Consider the following 21,662-nt stretch of genomic DNA (forward strand, 5'->3'; position numbering starts at 1 on the left):
GAAGCTACCAGCATGAGTTTGACCAAACTGCGGGAGGCAGTGGAAGACAGGAGTGCCTGGCGTGCTGTGGTCCATGGGGCCATGAAGAGTCGGACACGACTAAATGACTAAAAAACAACAACAATACACCCTAAGCATCAAAAACAGTATTTTGAACTGTGCTCAGAATAAACAGCCAGTTTATAATCTTGGCAAGGTATGTTTCAGTCTGCCTGCTCCAAGGGTGGGCTGATGTGCATAGCTAGATGCTTATGTTGATGTATGTAGAGCTTGTTTTCATTGTAGTTTTATGTTTGGCTTGCAAACTGGAAAAGTGTATCTTATTAAACACAAGACTTGGTTCCGCCTATGTTAATAAATAAATAAAAAGTTGTTGAAAACCAAATGAAAAATCCTGATTTCCCCTGTTTATGATGATCAAATGAGTCTTTCATATTGCATCTTATACTTCACCATTTTTCGCATTGTGAAAGCAAGTTACAGATACAACAACTTAGTAAGTAATCAAAGACTTACTTCATATTTATTTTAAAAAAAAGGTCATGCCACTTATCTTGTATTAACAGTTCTCTTAGGTAGCGTAAGCTTACTTAATTACTACTGAAGAAGATTATGGATGAAATAAAGAAAATATTTTCTCTTTTACCCCTCCCCCTAAAAAACAAAACAAAGGACAAACCTGCACACTCTTCCAACAGAAAACAGGATGTTCTGATCCCTTTTGCACATGCAAAAATGGAATAGTTAATTTTGCAAATTTGATAGGAACTGATTACCTGGAATTACTCTAAGTATCCATTTCAGGCCCTAAAAAGGGAATTCTTTGGGGTGGGGAGCTTAGGACTGAAAAGAAATGCTGGAGTCTTATTATTCCTTGAAATCAGCTATGCACGCACAACATCATTAACAAGTGTACAAAGTATGCATGCATGTATTTCGACTGATGTGATAGACAATAGTAGTTGTGGCCTGTCATACCATCCGTCTGCATATTAAACAGTCCCCAAGTACACATTGACACAGCAGACCTTAATAGCTTGGAAGCCGTAACAATCTATTGAGTCAATAATTGGCATGTTAAAGAGCATCTTGTACTCCATCAGTGTTTTAGCTAATTTGCTTATCTATCTATCTCCTCACCTACCTAAATACATCGTATAGCTAATTTAGAGCTTATACTTCAGCTTTATCCTTTTACACGTTGCACTTTTTTGCCTTCGTGGAATATTTCTGAATAACAGGAGTACGCTGCACGAGGATTTATATATAAAAGGGTGGCTGTTCTAACAACTTATATCACACCTACCTTGCCAGTAGTCACATTTGAGCTTTGTCTAGGCATGCATCCAGGCCATTTCTATTTTGTGGGTGGGATTCAGTTGCATACAAGAAAATTCAGGTTGCACCATTAAAATGGATTTGGTGTTCTTGCACAACATAGCTGCTTCCCCACACACACACACACACACAAACCAACCTGATTTTTTACAGAAATTAAAATGATGGGAAAATGCATTGAAAAGTGTGAGGAAATAGTTGCATGGTGTGACATGGTATAATCTCTGTGCAAGCAAATCAGAGTTGATGCTTAATAAACAGCCAGCATCATACAGCCTTCCTGCAAACTTTGTGCAAACAAAAACCAGGATGAATTCTCAATAAACAGGTTGTATGGAAACGGGCAAGGAAAAGGTTTCCTTTTATCATTTTCCTCACAGCTGGGCACTTGGCCTGATCTAAATCTCTGGAAATCAATAAGACATATGCTGTTCACATACATAGAAAGCAAATGTGCTGCAGTGGCTACATGTATTGATTTAGCAGGTGGCAACCTCATTCAGACCCCAGATCAACCATGAAACTTGATCCGTAGCCTTTTGCAAGTCCTTTCTCAGCCTAACCTATGGAAATGAGCAGCCTAACCTACCTCACAGGCTTAGTGTAAAGCAGAAATGAGCTCTTGGAGGAAAGGAAGGGTGCAATTGGGTAAATGAAGCTCGTCTTGGATCAGTCTTGGAGGACTGTGGCTCACTAATTATTAAATATACATCCCAATAAGAAGGTTAAGCAAATGAATTTTGTTTATCTTTTCTGAATATAACAAACAAGAGCTAAGCTATTTCTGCAATATTCAAATGTAAGGGGAAATAGCAGTATGATTTAAAAGGAAAGATAAACTAAATAGAGAAACTATATAGCATTAATATTAAAAAGAAAGAGTGTCATTCCCCAACACTGCACCATGTTCAAACTAGCACTTATTGTAATCACAAAACATATATATCCTGCTTGCCGGTTGCAGAAGAACACACACGCACCCTTCTCCTTTGCATTGCTTGTAATAAGAGCAGCAATAATATGGGTACTGCACAAATAGACACTATCACTTTTCACACATACATTTCAAATTGCTTTTTTAGGTGCATAGTCAACCCTATTATGCACATTTTGCCAACAGGAAAATAATAATAATCTCGGATACATTTTGTGACTTGTCTGGAGCTGGGAGAAGTGTTATAAGGATCCTTCATATCTTGCTTGTGTTGATTTATATTGTGTGTGTGTGTGCAAAACGTTTATGTACATTTCCCCCAATTTACACCACCCTCTGTGGGGAAAGAATCAGATGTAAATCCTTAAGTCTTTCCAAAAAAAAAGAAGTTCACACCTCTCCCTCCCTCCCTCCCTCCCTCCCTCTCTCTCTCTCTCTCTCTCTCTTTCTCTCTCTCATTAAAAGTAAAAGTAAAGGTACCCCTGACCATTAGGTCCAGTCGCGGACGACTCTGGGGTTGCACGCTCATCTCAGTCTATAGGCCGAGGAGCCGGCATTTGTCCGCAGACAGCTTCCACGTCATGTGGCCAGCATAACTAAGCCGCTTCTGGCGAACCAGAGCAATGCACGGAAATGCTGTTTACCTTCCCGCTGGAGTGGTACCTATTTATCTACTTGCACTTGACGTGCTTTCGAACTGCTAGGTGGGCAGGAGCTGGGACTGAACAATGGGAGCTTGCCCCATCGTGGGGATTCAAACCACTGACATTCTGATCGGCAAGCCCTAGGCTCTGTGGTTTAGACTACAGCACCACCCACATCCCATTCGCTCTCATTAAAGCTACCCACAAAAACTTTGCCCAAACATGAATCTTGCCAATACTCCAACTTTCCTGCTGTGTTTTTGGGCACAGTTGACTCTCCAAGATTCTAATTTTGTCTGTTTTGAAAACTCCTGTCTTGAATCCCTTCACTGGACCCTCCACCTTAGCCTCCTTTGCTCATCATAGTGGTTTGTTAACTTAGTAGCAGGGATGGCAATAGGATTCTCTTGGTATTGAGCTCTGGGCAAGGGTGACCTCAGAAGCCTGGGCAGGTTGGAAGTAGCAAGTGTTTTTAACCTGGCTGGTGTCCTGCCTGAAATGAGAACATACTCCAGGGTCTCTTGGCCACAACACAGGACTCTCTTCTTCTTCCTCTTCCTCTCTCTCTTTCTCCCAGTGGCTTAGTCAGGTTATAGACAGCTTGCAAAGATGGTGACACTCTTGGCCAACTGGGTGCCAGTCAGTGTTGAGCAAGAAGCCTGCTACATCTTGCTACTGCCAGTAATACAATTTTCCTCCAGGCCCAGATACTGAACTTTAGCATGGCATGAGTAAACAACTGCTATTGTGCTGAACTGAAGATGACCACATTCTCAAGAATAATGATAGTTGTTTGGGGAGGGAGTGTAAAACTCGCTCTAACCTAAGGGATGAGTTTATTCAGGATTATTGCATTCATAACCCACCGCCCATACTTGGACATCTGCCATTATTTTATTTATTTAAGTTTATTAATATTTCCGTACATTTGTACAACCTCATCCTACTTGCCCTGTGAAGACAGTGGCTTGCGGTACATTTTAAATGAAACAATAGCCAGTCTGCAGGATGTTGAGTGTGCATTTAAATGCAGGATGAAAGTAGTATGCATGGGAGACAGCCTGGGGTGGAGGGCTACAAGGCCAATTTGTCCTTGTTGTGTCAGAAGCTGATGGGGATCCATACAATCTACTTTTCCATGGAGGAATCCTTGCAGTTCTATTTTTCTACAGGGCTTCATCATGCCTTTGATATTGCAAACTAAGCACAGGCCATACCTATGAATGCAAAAAAAAGTATTAAAAATTAACACATTGTTTGCTTAATCTACCCTGTGCTTTATATGCCCAAAATACCAGAGAGAAAGAATTCAGGGCATCCATAATGCCAAAAAAAAATACTCCTTTTTCCCATTTCCCCATTGGGCTAAGCCTGGACTTCACTCATCAGTGAAGCAATATATGGCAGAAGCTTCATGTACGAAGGAGGCAGGCAGGCAGGCAGAGGGTGTTTCAATTAAGGGCCAAACTAGGCATGGAGCAGAAGGCACATGATTCGGTTCTCCCATGGTTTGTTTCTTTAAGGGCCATTGCTCAGTGTAAGACCTTTTGGATCTTTAATTCAGCCTCTGGTACTGCCAGCTAGGACTGGGAAATGCTGTCTGGGCCTCTGTAAGTCAATATAGACAATAATACTGAGCCACATAGAACCATGTTGTGACTAGGAATAAGGCAGCTTACAGTACCTATGTTTTTAAAATGTAATAGAAGCTGCTGGGGGGAAGGAGGGGCTGAATCCAATCAGGTCTATGACATGCCTGTGCTATTAAAAAAAATTCATTCAGAAAGCATTCACAAAACAATTATTATCACTTATTTGTGCCATTTTGTCCAATAAACACCTTCTGCTTCCAAGCTGTTTGCCCCAATGAGAGAAACTAGGATGTGCTCAGGTGGTCCAGAAGGCAAATCAAGAATGCAACCAGGTTTTATGTTTTATGGATAGCTAGATGTGAAGGCAGCTAGATTATGATACCCGCCACCACTTTTCCCCACAAACCTTTCTGAAAAATGTTATTGTCTGCTATTAACATCAATAATCCCTGTTGTAGTAATATTATGGCAATTCCCCACCAACCAAATTAAGGGGGAGCTAAGTATAATGATTTTTTTTCACTGGTGCTTTTGAGATTGATCGTGTGAGATATCAAAAGTCTAAGTTCTTCAGACAGCTATTAATATGAAAATTGGCGCTGCATATATTATGGTAAAGATGACAGATTATTTCTGGTCGGTATTTCTAATGCTATAATACCTGGTCAGTATTTAACCCGATCAGGGGGGTTCCTCTGGCTCACAGGCCCAACTAGACCCAGAAAGGATCCTAATTTGGCCAAAGGTCATTATTCCCCAGTCACACCCAGCTGCCCTATACGTGTCATCATATGACCCCAGGTAGAGTGGGTATAGCCACTGCTCCAAAGGAGCCATCAAGAGCCTTAAAAGCTCCTCTGCAAGTGGGATTTACATTTAGGGCTTTTTCAGTTGGCGCCCAATGCAAGTCTTGTTGGGACTGGCGCCACTCCGAAGCTCAACTTGGAGCTGATCACTTCAAAGGCCCTTTTCCTTTTCAGTCTATCTTGAATTCAAGCAGGTCTGCAAATGGCAAAGTTCCACCGCAATCATGATGCTGCCAAGTGATTGACAGGTACAGATGCCCCCAGCCAGCTGTGTAAGTGGCCCATGGGGCTGGGTAAAATCAGCATCCAAACTGCTGCCTCGATCCTGTTCCCATCATCTAAAGGTTATGTCTGCAGTTATCATGCCCAAGTGTCAAGCACAAGCAGTCTCCCATAACTTCTCCTCTGGCTTGACGAAGAGAAGATCAGATGCTTTTGCTTCTTTTTAAAAATAATAATTATAATAATAATGGAGTATTATGTTTAAATACAGTTAAGTGTAGTTAAGTTTAAACTTAACTACTGTGGTACCTCGGGTTAAGTACTTAATTCGTCCCGGAGGTCCGTTCTTAACCTGAAACTGTTCTTAACCTGACGCACCACTTTAGCTAATGGGGCCTCCTGCTGCTGCTGCTGCTGCTGCTGCTGCTGCGCCGCCGGAGCACGATTTCTGTACTCATCCTGAAACAAAGTTCTTAACCCGAGGTAATATTTCTGGGTTAGCCGAGTTTGTAACCTGAAGCGTATGTAACCTGAAGCGTATGTAACCCGAGGTACCACTGTATTGTTTAGGGAAACAAGTCAGGACCAGCAACCAAGGTTTGAAGTTAGCTTAAATTTGTACAGCTTTTGGACTTTGTGGCTATGTTTGCACATAGCACTAAACCATGATTTAGTGCAGAGGTGGGTACCGTAACTTAGAATCATAGAATTGTAGAGTTGGGAGAGACCACTTCTGGCCCTTGGGACTTCAACTGGTTGCTCTTCCCTAGTTTAAGGTTACATACACAAACATGAAGCAGATGATGTGAGTCTCAGGCTCCTGAACTATCCTCTCCGGTTTCCTTCTCCCACAAAGCTGGGAGAAGGCTTTTGACAGAATTCATTTCACAATCCAAAAAAAACCCACCCTGATTTGTCATTGCCTGTGAACCAGCGATGGTGGTTTAAAACAAATTCTGATTAATTAAACAAGCTAGACAGCCACAAATCTCTGTTTGTTCTGATCTCTGGTTCAGGCGTAATGACAATCCAGCTTTCAGGGAAAGTGAAACGAACTCTTTCCTTCTTGCTCATGTTTAGTGTCACATGAGAAGTGGGGCAACAAGTAACTGTGGTTAGTTGAAAATGGAAACAAAAGCTTCTGATCTCCTCACAGCCACATAGGAGGAGGACAGAAAGAGCCTGATGTTCATGTATGCAATGCTAAACCTCAATTCAATGATACATCCAAACAGAGCCATTGCTAAATGTGCTAAGAGTAGTTTCAACACACATTCCATTCATTCTGAGGCTCCCACCGCCAAGGAAAGATAATGTGTGCTCATACCACTTCTAACATGCTGGGAATGTCTGTTCTCCCACTAATCTAGACTAAATTGACAAATTTCTAAATTTCTCTTTCTGAAAAATGGAAATTCAAAATTACCTTACCCACGAAACTGTTGAGGATGGAAATGATAAAGAATACTAAATACGAAATACTTTGCAATTAAAGGGGCTCAATGAATTAATAACTTGGATTCAACAACAAAAAATATCCTTCGCTGTAAGAATTAAATGTGAGTTTTTGGACCATGGCATAGCTATATGCTCTACAGAAAGCTTAACCAGACCTTTCTCTTTTGTACAAAATATTGTTTATTGGTCTGCATTGTTTTCCATATCATGCTAAAACAGCTTTCATATTTCACCCTTCATTACAGTTTTCCATTGCATGTATTAGATAAGGCAAGGACAATTTTTGCTGCTGTTTATCTGTCGATCTATCTATCTATCCATCCATCCATGATCCAACTGTCCATTCTGTACTAATAATCATGGTCACTGCACATCCAGTCTGCTTCACAGGGTGATGAAAATGAGTTCTCTAGCATTACTGTAAAACGTACGTTTTAAGTGGGTTAATAAGGACCGGGAGACAGTTTCAACCAGCAGGTTATTTGCCTTCAATAAATTGATTCCTTCTTCCTTTACACACCCTGTGCATTGGGCAAGTGTAATTGAAGGCAGCCCAGGCTGGCTGACATCTGTTTCGTTACTAGATATACATTTGCCAAGAAGCTGGACAGCAATATCCATTTGGTATTCACAGAAAGTACTTGCAGAACAATAATGACAATAATTGCCTCTGATTCTTGTGTTTACAACATTGCCAAAGAATCATTAGGGCCTTATTTATAGATAATGCTTATTAATCACATGGATTTGAATTCTGGAATGTATTAGATTAATATTCTTTTGTAGCCTAGTTCTGCCCTAATGCTGTGAAAAGCGTTTGCTGAAGGCAATTCACCGGAATAACTTATGGGGGGGAAAGTTAAATACAGCTGGTAATCTGCAGGTGACAGATAAAGAGCATAGGTGTGTGAGAGAGAGAGTGTGTGTGTCTCAGTTAGTACATCAAATGGTTGGTGTGGAATTGTCTTTACAAAGGCCTTCCTCTCAGAAGTTTTCAGGAATAGCAACTGGTGCAAAGCACTGTGGCCAAACTGCTTTAAGCCCATGCCATGGCTTTTGGTTGTTGTTTTTTTAGAGTACAATTCAAATTGCTGCTCGTGGCTTCTAAAAGCCCTATAACGTTTGGGACCGGGATATTGAAGGGATAACCTTATGCCACATGAACTCGTCTACCCACTGAGATTGTCAGTGGAGGTCCTATTCAAAGTGCGTCTCTCAGAGACACCGATGGAAGTATGATGGGAAAGGTAGGGGGTGCTCAAATCCAATCTGGACTTTGGCCATGTTTTGGTAAAGGTAAAGGTAAAGGGACCCCTGACCATTAGGTCCAGTCATGGCTGACTCTGGGGTTGCGGCGCTCATCCCGCTTTATTGCCGGCGTACAGCTTCCAGGTCATGTGGCCAGCAATACTAAGCTGCTTCTGGTGAACCAGAGCAGCACACTGAAACGCCGTGTACCTTCCTGCTGGAGTGGTACCTATTTATCTACTTGCACTTTGACGTGCTTTCGAACTGCTAGGTTGGCAGGAGCAGGGACTGAGCAACGGGAGCTCACCCCATTGTGGGGATTCGAACCACCGACCTTCTGATCGGCAAGTCCTAGGCTCTGTGGTTTAACCCACAGCGCCACACGCAGTACCCCATCGCATTTAAAGAAACAGTAGCATAAGAAACTGTCGCAAAGGTTAAGAATGCAGCCCCTCCCCACCCCCATTGCTCAGAGGGGTGCAGCTGGCAGTGGTATGAGATGGGGGGTTGTGGCAGCAGCTAGGTTTTGGAAATACATCCCCTAGGAAATTCTTCCTCCCACTTTACAGGCTTTCTGATATTCAGTGGAAACTTATGCTTCATCAGTAGGGCTGGTTCTCCATTATTCATAGGTGGCACAAGCTGGGAGGCAGCCTCCCCCTAACTAGCCTGCTGTCCTCAGATGCTGTGGAGGATACTATCCCATTGCCAGCGCTGAAATAACTGGCAGTCCAGTCAGCATATATACGTATGTAGAATGGGAGAGTACCGTCTTCTCCTTTCCCTCAGGCAGCAAAATGTCTTGAGCCAGCCCTGCTCATGAGGACTTTGATTGGCAGGGAATTTCTCCTCATTCATTATTTTGATATTTGGGTTTGTTTGGTATTTGTGTGTGCGTGCATTGGTTTTTTGTTTGTTATGTTAATTTATTTTTGTTACTTTCTGATTGATTATTGTACTGCCTCTGTGTGTGTTTTAATTTAATGTTTGCATGCTGCTTTGAAGGCCTTCGGTGGGGGGAAAGCTGTCAAACATATTTTTTTAATATATGAACTGTTCTAAAAGCTAAAGACTCCTTCACACATTTCATTCTTCCTAATCAGAGGGAGAGATTATAATGCAACACCATGAATCAAGTCTGCACCGGCACACAGAATGGACTGCTAACCTGTGCATCAGTTAAAGAAGTTCTTGCGGTGCACTTTGTACAGAAGTGTGTGCTTCTTTTTTGAATGTAGAACTTATCTCTGTGTTGGAAAAATATTACGTATAAAGCTGCTCTAACCACATTGGACTGGATTCAACTAACAAATCCAACTGGCAGAAGCCAGAACACAGACTCTCACTAGTGCATTGGGGCTTACCTCACTTTCCTTCGCAGCCACCATTTGCCACATATACACACCAAATTTTCTCGGGGGGGGGGGTGTCCAGGAGAACACCCCCCCCCAATAGTTTACCCAGAGAGGAGACGGAGTCTTGTTCCATCTGGCAAGCTGAAATTCTTGTGCTCATGAAACAATTGTCATAGCACTATGGTGAATTCGTCTCCTTATTAATTTCAAAGTCGCATTGTGTCCCATTGAACTTACTCCCTTGTAAGGTGTGTGTTACAGCCCTAGAAGCCCAAACCAAGCCTATATTCCATGAAATAAAAGCAGTCCAAGAAGCCTTAGATCATTTATGCAAGTGAAGCCCCACTGACTGCTACTCTGTTTAGAACTATACGACTATTTTATTGTCATGGACTGAACAATTCTATATATCTAAGCCATGGATAGGCAAACTAAGGCCTGGGGGCCAGATTCGGCCCAATCACCTTCTAAATCCAGCCCGTGGACAGTCTGGGAATCAGCGTGCTTTTACATGAGTAGAATGCATCCTTTTTACTTAAAATGCATCTCTGAGTTATTTGTGGGGCATAGGAATTCGTTCATATATTTTTTTCAAAATATACTGGTAGTCTGGGCCCCCACAAGGTCTGAGGGACAGTGGACCGGCCCCCTGCTGAAAAGGTTTGCTGACCCCTACTCTAAGCAACCCCTTTTGAGTTAAAGCATTGTATAGATTTGTAGTATTAATTGTTCTCTTATAGCCTGATCCTATACATGTTTACCTGGGAGTAATCCTCACTGCATTCCATGGAACTTATCCCTGATAATGTTTACTTGGGAGGAGTAAGTGCCATTCAACTCAATAACATTTGCTGATAAGTAAACGTGCACACAAACTCATTCTGTAAGAGAAGTGAGAAGATCATGTTATTTGTGCATGTTATATTAGGATCTACTTTGATGTTAGATGTGTGAATGTTAGACAGTCAGTGAGGTGTGGTGGCTAGAGTGTTAGACTAGGACCTGGGAGACGAGTTCAAGTCCCGACAGGGACATGAAACTCACTGGGCGAGTCCCCAACTCTCAGCCTAAACTCTCAGACAAAGTTGTTGTGGTGATAATATAGAGAGGGGGAGAGAGTCGTGTATGCCAGCTACCATGAGCTACTTGGAGCACAGGTGAGCTACAAATCCAAGAAAAAATAAATATATTGAAGCAAGCTATTCTTTTAAGGATGACTTATCTAATATATTTATACATTTATAGGGTAGATAGATGATAGATATATAAATTATCCTGCATATATTATGGACTGTTTTGTTTTTAAAGAGGTCGCTGGCAGATAGGTCAGAAGTTTCCAAACGTAGAAGCATGCGGTGTACAGCTCATAGGATCTACTTGTTAAAAGTCCCAAACATTAAAAAAAAAAAAAGCATTACAAATTACGCTTGAATAATGTCAGTGTCTGTTGGAGTGGACACAGGATCAGAATTGAAAATATATATATGGGCTCGAATTTGAAATCAGCCATGGTAACCAAGTGGCATTGGGCAAGTCAAGGCCTCTCAGAGAAATGGACATAGTAAGGCTCTGTTTCACAGGTTTGCTGTTAGGATAAGGTTTTTGCATACAAAAAGTGCTTGTTAAACTACTAGCCATAATGAGTAAGGGGAAAGAAATAAGGAGGAATTAATGCTGCAACATGCAACAAGCAATCTGAATATCAGCTGTGTGAATTTAAATTTTCCTTTGTCACTGGTTCTTAATATGCTGGGAGGGGGTCTCTAACACCAGTGCTACTGCAGAACCCGCCTTTCTTTTTTTCTTTTTTTGGTGTGCAGTCAGCACCTGAAATTTGCATTTAAACAAATGACATAGAGAACAATGTACCATGTCTTTTTTTTTTCTCCCCCGTGAGACTGTTCTTCAAGTATAATGTAAAGAACTGCTAACTTTAAAATTACATTTCTGTCTGCCTTTTTAACCTACTGTTGTGACAAGTAATAACTGACTTCTTTAACCAAAAGAATTTGGGAAGGGGGAAAAATTGTTCTAGACCTGATTCATCTTGTTTACAGTGAGTGCTTTATAATGAATGTTTCACCTGAGTAGTCAGTCACATTCCTTAAAAAAGAAGAAAAATGCAAATCTTTCAAAATACAAACATCGAGGAGAAAAAGAAAATGTTGTTCAATGCTTTCCTTTTTAAACTCATGATGCCTGCGGAGGATATTTGTTATTTACCATATGCCCTAAACTACTTTAACTTATACCATACACCTGGTTCAAAATATGTTGACATGAACGTAAGATCGATTAATTGAGTATAACTTGCTCACTGATAGTCTAAATGCCTATGACCAGAATAGCTCAGTTGCCCCGAGGGAAAGTTCAGTTGGCAGAGCATGAGATTCTTGATCTCAGGGCTGTGAGTTTGAACCCCACATTGAGCAAAGGATTTCTGCATTGCAGGGAGTTGGTCTAGATAATTCTCAGCATCCCTTCCAACTCTATGATTCGGAATGGGGAGCCAGAGACCCTCCAAACATTATTGGACTCCATCTGGCTGTATCCCTGAATACTGGAGAAGCTGGCTGAGGCTGATGGGAGCTGGGAGTCCAACAACATTGGGAGGACCATCGCTTCCCAATCCCTGACATACGACATGGTGATCTGCTATCCAAACTGGAGGTGCCCACTGGGAAAGTACAAGGCCCTGGGGCCCCAGTAGCTCTCTAGAATCTAGTCTCAGGACATAGTTTCATGAATGCATTCAGGCTTCCTAGGAATCCCAGCCATTTTGCTTAGAACAAAAATGAGTTTGATGAAGACCTAGAGCACACAACTCAGAGTCAACTCTAGAAAACAACATTGTGGAAATATTGTTTCTTGATTACTTTCACACTTTTCTGATGAAGGTGAACAGGTCTGAAATTTTAGCCATCCTTCAGGTCTGGGTCTGTATTTTCATATATCTATCCAGCTAAGCAAAACTCCATAATGTCAGTAAATACTAGGTAATTAATTCACATATTGTATGTGAGACTGTCTCACACACACACACACACACAAACCTTGTTTTTGACTATTAGCTTCCCACCCCCAAAATGCACTGACACAACTGATAACTAAAAATAAAAAATCCCGCACAGTTGGAAGTTCCACTAGCAAGCGTTCTGTATTCATTTCTATGTATGTCACCAACATCATACAAATGAGATTGACCTTGCAATCAAAAAGAAGTGTTCAGGAGATAGGATGATATTAGCAATGCTCTTTCATTATGTGTAATGTTAGCTTTTTATTCTGAAATTGTTCAGACCAAATTGGTATCCCAGACCAAACAAACATTTACTTGAAAATCAGTGGAACTTGCTTCATGTCTTAGGCTGATCATCAGTTGTTATATTCTTCCATAAGTTTCATCAATATGTACTTTCATTATTTAGAAGACAGGAACAAATCCTGACCTGTGTGTTTTTAGCTTTGCCATGTGAGTACATGTACATTACATTACAACATCCAGGTTTAAGGCCCTATATAAGGTTTGCCTGCCTTTTTCAGAAATTTTAAACTGCTTTACACCCCATTAAGATTGAAATCTTATATCTACTTATTTGGGAGTGAGTTTCATTGAACTGAATGCCTTACTTTTGAGTAAACATAGATAGTATCCATGGGGGAAGGGGAAGTCAAATCTTACATGTGAATCCTTGAAAACAGACTTGTTCTTAAATGCAATATTAGAAACTGATCTCAAAAATAAAATACTTTCATGTATGCTGATTTTTAGTCATTCAAATTGTTAAAATTGGTGCTGGATGGGTTCTAAATGGTTTCTGCTTGCATGCATGAGATGAGCACTGGAATAAACAGCAAACCAATTTGTTTAAGTGAACCCACAATGATCTTGCTACACTTCATTTTTTATATAGGGATTCTGAAAAATTAAGCAAATTCTCTGTGACTGGACAGCCTAACATAAAGCATACATCTACCAATTTATCTATCCTAAAATCCCAGGTTGTCAAAATTATTGTAGTAACATTACAAGCACAAAATAGAGGCCACAGTAAAAGCGAGAGAAAGTTAACCATAGCAAAATCAAATGGGATGCATTTTCAAATGAAAACTCTTTCTCTGAATATTGGTAACACTAGGCTCTGAAGGCTTCTCAAAGTAGAGAACTTCAAAGAGCTGGGCCTAAATACAGAACACACGATGGAATTATGGGACCTGCAGTTGTCCTCTTTCCCAGATCTTAGTGGTCAGGAGGGAAAACAGGCCTTAAGATACACAGGTTTGAAACAGTTGTAGGTTAAAACCAATACTTCAAAATGAATGCAGCTAGAAGAATCTGGCATAAAACAGAATGGGCTTCAAATAAATGATTTATTTCCTCATAGTGATATTTTAGTTTCTGACAGTGCAAAGAAGACTAATTCAGCATGGATTTGTATGTGTGATGTGCGACAGAGTGTTATTTTTCAGAATCACGTTTTCCCCCATTAAAAAAAAACACACACAATATTTCGGTTACTGGGGAGGAATCTAAATATGACTGCTAAATTGATGTTTTATCTGTAAAAGGGCAAAATAGTTGTGGATTTAATCTCCTAAATGTATAAAGTGATTGCTTAATTTGTGTGTGTGTGTGTGTGTGTGTGTGTGTATTCTAGATGCTAAAATGTTATAATTTGTGCCTTCTTTTATTTAATAGGTTTAGCATAAATGGCTCTTTTTGTTGTTCCTTAATAGGATTTTCCCTGAATATAATATTATATATAATTTTACCATTTATAAGAATTTAAATAACTTTTTAAAATCACAAATAAGATTCATATTCAAAACAGATATTATGTTTTACTAATGGATGTAATTGTATTTATATACACACACACACACATATATATAGATGCTGAGAAGCTACAGATATGATACTGCAAAGAGTTTGTTTTCTCTTCCCTCATAGCCCTCCACTTTAATTCCTAATCTGGTGAACAGGACATTTGTGAAAGTTTGTGAGCATACTCTTTGACAGAACCAAGAAATGTTTAAATACAGAATGTGTTTACATCCTGCATGTAGGTTTAAAAATATAAAGAACATTTTTACTGTATAGAAAATATAATCTGCGCTAACAAGCAAGAAAATGTGATGTCGCTAAATAGAATACACACACACACACACACACACACACACACACACACATATAGTTCTGTTTCCCAATCTACAAGCTAAAACAAGCCTTATTCAAATGAATAGGATTAAATTAGTTTAAACCCAAATACACTATTTTAACTATGCTGTGGATCTGGCTGTATGTCTTGGTGAAGTGCAATATAAACCACTAAAATGCTTTTCCTTTTTTTTTTGTCTTTTTCTTTTTGTTTATCCGAATTCGATCATGTTTTTGCAGAAGCAAATATTTCTTACAGTGTGCCACATCATGTGATACTATCTTGTTAGATTTGAGTCCTCTGCCTCCTTGCAGCAGGTCTTTGCACGTCTTCCCCTTTCTATTGTCGTTTCTGCTTGCTTCCTAAATAAAACCTTCACGTAAAGGAGACGAGTGCCCAGGGCCACCCTTGTAAATACTTTCTGTGAGCGTAACACCATGACATTGAGTTCCTAATGCTTTGACTAAACACACTCACTGGCAAGGAAGACAAACCTCAAGTGAAATTCTATGCACACATACGTGGAATTAAAAAAATCTGCAGTGTTTATTTTCCAGAAAATATGTTTAGGTCTGAGAAGCCAGATCATCAAGGCATGATTCTCTTGGACTTCAGCAGGATAAAGATAAGGCCCCAACTGTGACCCTATTGAAACACTGTAGCTGGAGTGCTGAGTGGAACCAAAAGTTTCTCTTCCAGCTCAAAGAAGTATCATGTTGCTTCTAACAGTTAAGTCCAGAGGAAACTAGCCCTACCTAATGAATACATACATAAAGGAGCTAGGCTTAAATCTACAAGGCCAGAAAGCGATGCAAATGAACAGTGATATCATGAGTACACCTAATAAGAACACAAGGCTGGAATCAATGGCAAAATTCTGATTGCCTTATGGCTGTCAACGTTCTGGATTTAACCTTTGTGCCATTTTGCTAGAAGCTCTTGCTGCGATCCCTTTGCTACTATAAGGAGCATTAAACTTAATAATAATAATTGCAAATGCACTTTTTTAAACCTCATAACCCAGATCCACATTTTGCTGTGAAATACATTAACAAAAAAGTGTTCTCTTCCTTTGTGGTGGTTGCAACATATGACAGCATATTAAGCAATGTATTGTATTGAGGTCACCACTTACTGAGGAATTTCAGTTAATTGTTTTATAGCCGTAATGTACAAAAATAATGTGCTGCACTATCAATATATTACATATAGGGAGAGGGGGAATATTGGATATTACACATAATAAGGTGTATTTATATAGGTAAGATAACATGCCATCCCTTTCTACATAAGTCTAATTATAAAATGCATTATATAATATTTGTTACATTATGGATAGTATAAGAATGGATTGGAGTGTTGTGTTTGTGTTCATTGTCTCCTCCAAATTCTTTTCCTTCTAGTGAAGTGTAAAATAAAATTAAGCATCACCATCCAACACAGATTTGGACATGCTTTTGGCTTAAGCACCCTAAATTCTGTGCTGGGTTGTTGCCAGTTTTTACTGCTTCTAATATTGTGTCATTCTTACTACATTTGACTTTCAAAGGTTTGTGGGGTTTTATTTTTTTTAAAAAAAAAATCAAGACTGTGATACTAAGCCCCTCAACTTGGAAATAAATTTCATTTAAATCAATGGGAACTACTCCCCAGTCAAAGTGTTAAGATCAAGGTGTCAAGATATGGTTCCATTTATCTTTTTAAAATATGGCAAAATGTTGAATCAAACTGATGGAATCCAAAGTGAGGTATTTACAGATAAGAAAAAGGTAGCTAAAATGGAGTGGGGTGAAGTTCTGATTAATTTTAAATACAATACATTTCAAATATTAATATTTCCCATTATTTATTCACTGGCTTCCATGTGTCATTTCAAGTTAGTTGCACTTCATATTTCAAAGGAAAAAGATGGGGTCCCCCCCCTCAGTACTACTGTTCTGTTAATTCATTTTGTAATATCTGTGTGGTTAAAGCAAACGGATCTGCACTAAATTACTTATGCCAGAACCATGCTGAATGTATCAGGATATGCAAGTTTACATTATTTTCTTATGCATTGTTTTTTTTTCTCTTCCCACCTATGTTATCTAGCCCAATTGGGGGGTCTGCTTATTTATTTATTTTACATGTGTTCAGGTGTAGAATGGAGTTGGGTGTACGTTTTTTAAGCCTTCTGTAAGTTAACAGCTCTATTTAAATTAGTCATAAATATGAGAATGCTAGCCTCATTCACACTTATCCTACTAAATAAGCACCTTGTTGAATTCATTATTAAATTTCTACTACTACTCCTTAGTGGCTGTGTGATTGCCTCAAAAATATAGCTGAAAAAACTCAGTGAGATGTTTCATATATCCTTGGTTACCGAGATTAGATCATTTTTTTTCCTTGATGCCTGAAGGTAAATTACTTCAATATAATTTCTAAATAAATGAGTAAGGACTAACTCTAAGATCAGACCCTGCTAGGATATATATACAGCCAAACATAATGCAAATATGGCTAGCCTTAAGTGGAAAATATGTCTAAAAAGGTTGGAAAGTTATGTTAACCAGTGAACAAGTGCCAGCAACTTTATGATAATTACTACCTGCCAAATTATTTGCTAATATACACTAGGAAAAAATACATATCTAAGCACTGAATAAATTTATAATTAGACAATGGGAAAATTACAAATGCATTTTTAAAAGTATTTTCCCTCAAAGGTGGCATGCAAATAGAATTACAAAACTGTGATCTGTTTCAATGCAGAACTATATTTAATGTGTAACAGGTAAGTCTTTGTCTATCCTTCCCTGTATTTAGGATTTTAAAACAAAATAATACACATTATATATACTTATCTGGAAGCAACTCAGAAATTATTTTCATGATTGAAATAAATCACAGATTTATTGGTAGGTGACAGTAAATGCAATATTTCCATATATGAGCTACAAAATGTTCTCCACATTTCTACCAAGTCTTCAAACGCCACAACTTTAAAATGCAGATATAGATATATAAAAAAACTCTAGCATACCAACACAAAAATCAAATGTCTCCTTTTCCATTTAGTGTTTTTATGTCATTAAAACCTCACAAGCAAAGCAAATGTACAACAAGACAGAATAAATTGGGGAAAAGGGGGGTTGTTGGTTAAAAAAAAAAACTTACTGAGCACACAGGAAATGAAGGATTTTCTTCCACAATGATACCAACCTTCTAGGTAGTTCCTGGGTTAACAGATCAGCCCCTGTCAAGGAGAAACTAGTGAAGTCTCCTTTGATATATATAGAGAGAGAAATAGATGCCTGCAGTTGGGGATCGGGAGAGGAGGAGGATGGCTGGGAGGCGGGGGGGGGGAGAGAGTGCAGTCAAACTTGGGTACCAAATTTTAGGGAAGGGCTGCTTTTTAAAATGATGCGGGGTGGGGGGTGGGAGGAGATGGAGAGGGGGATCGTCGGGATCAGAGGAGCGCTTCCCACTCGCCTACCTCTCCCGGTCCATCTCCATCACCATCTTCACACGCGCGCGCGCGCACGCCCCTCTTCCGCCACTTATCCGCGCGCATCCTCTGCTGTAAAAGAGAGGCGCCAGGTGGCGGGGAGCGGGGAGGGAGGACGGGACGCTAAGGCCACTTCTTCTTAATGATCCGTCATCAGCCGGGGTGACTCGCGCGCGGCGGCGGCGGCGGCGAGCCGAGTCCCGGGGCTGCGCGCCTCGCGCCTCTGCTCTAGGAGAACCGCCCAGCCCAGCCTTGCCTAGCCGACGGCCGGGGTTAGAGGCAGCGGCGGCAGGCAGAAGCGAGCGGCAAGACCGGCGGCAGGATTCCTCGGCTGAGGCGGGAGCGGAGGGGCTGCAGAGCGGAGGCAGGCAGGCGGGCTAGTCGGTCCAATGGTCCGGCTGGATAGCGAGCGGAGAGAAGGCGGGAAGGGGAACGGGAGGCTGTGTGTGTGTGTGTGTGTGTGTGTGTGTGTGTGTGTGTTCTTTCCCCCCTTCCTTCTTTGGTTCCCCTCACCCTCCCTCAGGTAAAACGGAGACCCCCCTCCCCCACCCTCAGACCTCGGTCTTTCCTGACGGCGGGGGGGGGCACCGCCAGCACCACCCTCGACCCTGAGGAAACCAAGCTCGACGGCGGCGGCAGCGGCGGCTGGGGGGGGGGGAGGGCAAGGGAAGGGAAGGGAAGGGAAGGAGGCGTCCGAGGCAGCGCGCGCGTGTGGTGGTGGGGTGTGTGGCGGAGAGGGAAGGTGGCGGAGAATTGAACTCTGGAAAGTAAACCAGCCCAAATGGGAGACTCAGGTTGGCCAATTGGTTGCGTCGTCGCTTTGGGCGGGAGGTGCGGGGGGGGGGGGGAGAGAGCGCGAGGGAAAGATGCGTTGGCAACATCGCGTGTGGGAATGTGGCGGGGATGGGGTGGCGGGAGGAGGGGGCTCCTCGCCCTTCCTGAGGCGGTGGGGGTGGGGTGGGGCTACCTGGCACGCCGCGCGCGCTAGTTTTCCCTCAGCGAGGTGTTTAGCTTGACTGGACTGGCGCTGTCTGTCGGGGGAAAGCTTATCTTCCCGCTTGCTTGCCTGCCTGCCTGCCTTGCTCTCCCGCCCGCTCGCTCGCTTCTGCCTCTCTTTCCCTCTCGCAGCCCAGAAGCCTCCAGCAAGGGTCAGGCAGAGCCCAGGAAAGCAATTAAAGGCGCATCTGCCGCTCTTGTTTGCCTTTCCGTCGTCCGAGGAGGTCCGGCTACTGCCAGCTCCCTGAGGGATGGACGGCGTCCCTCCCTGGAGGGATGGGGGTGGAGAGACTGAGAGAGAGAAAGCGGAGATTAAATCCAAAAGATTAAAGTGAAAGTCTGCCTTTCCTTCCCCCTCCCGTCAACACACACACGCGAGGGAGACACGGTTTTTCATTTCTTTATTGTTTAAAGAGTTTCCAGCGAGAAGACTCCACAGCTCGCCACACTCACAGCCCGCCTCTCCTCAGCCCGCGCTCCTCTAATGTCTGGTGTTCGCAGAGGACTAGTCTCTTGGCGCCCGCCGTCATTCCCCTCATCCGCCTTCTGGCAACTTCGCCGCGAAGAAACGCCAGCGGCGAGGCGTCGGTCTGGGGCTGGCTGGCTTCGCTCTCGGCCTCAGGACACCGAAGGCAGGCGGAGGGGAAGAAAAAATTTAAAAAGAGTAAGGGGCCCGGCCTTTTCGCCGCCACCATTGCCCCCTTCCACGGTGGCACCGGTGGGAAACCTCGACTACATAACAGCTGGGGAGAAGGGAAGCCTCACAGAGAAGGCTGAGGGGATGTTATTTCCCGCCGCTTTGGAAGTGGGAGCTCCGAGACGTGGAGACTAATTGGCCCCTGACAGCAGCCCTTCTATAGAGAGGCTCTGTGGAAAGGAAGGCGGCCTGTGGCAGCAGCGCGCGGGTGGGTATCTGTCCGTGCAGGGCAAGCGCGATACCTTTAAAAGATTTGTGAGCCGCGAAGAAAAAATAAATAGCAGAGAAGAAAAGGAAGGCAGGAGGAGCAGATTACTTTAAGCGTTCCGTTTGTCGGCGATCCAATTTTATTAGGATTTACTCTAATTTGCGCCGCGCATCCCTGGGGAAATAATGCCTTGATTAATGTAATCCTGCGCTGGGATCCCTCCACAAATGCCCTTCTCCCTGGAGAAGCCTCCTGTTTGACAAACAAAAAACAGAGCAGCAACTCTTGCAATCTGCACTCACCTTTAGGAGCTGGGCGGGGATTGCGGGCCGGGGGGGGATTGGGCGGGAGAGAAAAGTCGCCTCTTCAGACGCAGTGGCAACATTTTTAGAAGAAGGAGGGGGGACCGCAATCCTGGCCTCCTGTTTGTGCGCACGCCCGTCAGCGCGCCCAGGCGGCAACCCCAAGAATTGTGCAGCCCCAGAACGGCTCCTCTTCTTCTTCCTCTTCTTCCTCTTCTTCTTCTTCTTCTTCTTCTTCTTCTTCTTCCTCCTCCTCCTCCTCCTCCCCCCTCTACCCCCAACCACACACATATCCCATATCCCCTCGCTTAACTCTATCGATGTCCCTTTTATCACACACACATCCTTCACATCATTGCTTGGTATGTGGGTGTCCCCAGCACCACCACAAGCACAGCAGGTCCCTCAGCAAAACGATCTCAGCTCTCCTGGTCCAGAAATCAGCTACGGCCAATAATACTTCCTGCCCTGCTGCCAGAAGCAGTAGTCTGCGGTAGAATAGCCTTCCCGGCAGCCTGCTCCACTGGCAGTAGGGCGGGTGGGTGGAACAAAACCGGAGGTGGGGGGGGGCGTTCAGGTAAGCTGAGGAACCCGTTCCAGTTCCTCCTGTTATAACACACAGAAATGCGCACAGGTCCACTGGGGCTCCCTCAACTTTCAAGAACAAGCTCGGCTACCGCCTCCTACACTCGCCAGTCATGGTACAGGCTAGTCGCCACAAATCGGCCTGAGGAAAACATTGTGCTTTTGTTTTCTGAGGGAAAGCAAACCTTTCTGAGGCTGCCTTCCATGCGCTTCTTCACAGAAGCCGAGCGCCAGTTGGGGTTTTTGAAATCTACCCTCTCACTCCTTAAAAATAAAAAAGAGGGGGGGTGGACAGAGAAAAAAGAGAAAAAGCCCATTGGGGCCCAACCCACCCCGCTTTGAAAAGGCTATTCTGGCGAGCTGGGAGAAGCAGCGCGTGGTTGGCGTTCATGGCGCGGTGACAAAGCCTGAGGAAGACGAGCTCCCCTCACAAAATGAGCTCTCTCTCTCTCTCTCTCTCTCTCTCTCTCTCTCTCTCTCTGTGTGTGTGTGTGTGTGTAGAGTTGCCACCCTGTTCAAAGCAACTCCAGGAGCGTGTGGGGAGAACGAGGCTGAAGAGAGAGGACTCCATCGACTCCACCAGGTGGTCTCACATTGTCCTTCTCATCCAAATGGGCCTTCCCCGCCG

At 42.7% G+C, this 21,662-nt stretch overlaps 1 long non-coding RNA gene across 4 annotated transcripts in view; it reads right to left on the reverse strand.

The window, feature by feature from the left end:
* LOC128411809 (uncharacterized) overlaps positions 1 to 19,107 on the reverse strand; it is a 29,823-nt gene extending 10,716 nt beyond the window's left edge. Inside the window, exons 1-2 of one of the 4 annotated variants that reach the window (XR_008329920.1) lie at positions 18,235 to 19,107; positions 17,916 to 18,085 (exon numbers count right to left, since the gene is read on the reverse strand). This is a non-coding gene — a long non-coding RNA (uncharacterized LOC128411809). The other 3 variants (XR_008329921.1, XR_008329919.1, XR_008329918.1) reach the window with 3 other exon arrangements.
* Positions 19,108 to 21,662: the final 2,555 nt, after the last annotated feature.

The sequence above is a fragment of the Podarcis raffonei genome, chromosome 4 (genome assembly GCF_027172205.1).
Source record: "Podarcis raffonei isolate rPodRaf1 chromosome 4, rPodRaf1.pri, whole genome shotgun sequence".
In the NCBI taxonomy this organism is placed as follows: Eukaryota; Metazoa; Chordata; class Lepidosauria; order Squamata; family Lacertidae; genus Podarcis; species Podarcis raffonei.